Consider the following 650-nt stretch of genomic DNA (forward strand, 5'->3'; position numbering starts at 1 on the left):
GAAGCTATCATCTGCCATATCTCATTGATTCATCTAATTCCATTCCTATTTCTAAACTGACCCCTATGTGGGCAGTCCACCTATAATGTTTCCTCGCAGTCTGTTGGTGCTTCTCCTGTGATATCACTGACGAACCAAACGACAAACAACTAGATGAATAAACGAAGCGTAGGTAATTGCAATAATGCCAATAAGTGTAAGAATACGAAAGATGATTATAATGATGATTATTAAAGGCGCGAGGGGTACCCATTGTAAATTGAACTTTCATGCACTAGAATAATAATAAAAACTGGATATCAACTCTGTCAACCCTGAATCGTGCGTGAACCATCATTTAGTTTACAGAATAACGAATACTTCATAAGATATAAAAAGACCCTAAGATATCGAAGACATACCCATACTGGATGGTGACCCTTACCATATGGCATTATCTAGCATTGGACCATATAAACAGGCACGAATTAAAGGTTTTGAAGTGGACCAAAATAACGCTGATTTGATGTTCAGTCTCCGGGATTTCATCCCGTTTATTGTTCAGCGAAAAAAAAAATAGTACAAGAAAATAAGTGAGCCTATAAGTAACTTTTACTTAGTTAATTTTTTTTTCCTGGGGTTTAGAACAAAATAATATTAAAAACAGTAAG

The sequence above is a fragment of the Penaeus monodon genome, chromosome 19 (assembly GCF_015228065.2).
Source record: "Penaeus monodon isolate SGIC_2016 chromosome 19, NSTDA_Pmon_1, whole genome shotgun sequence".
Lineage (NCBI taxonomy): Eukaryota > Metazoa > Arthropoda > Malacostraca > Decapoda > Penaeidae > Penaeus > Penaeus monodon.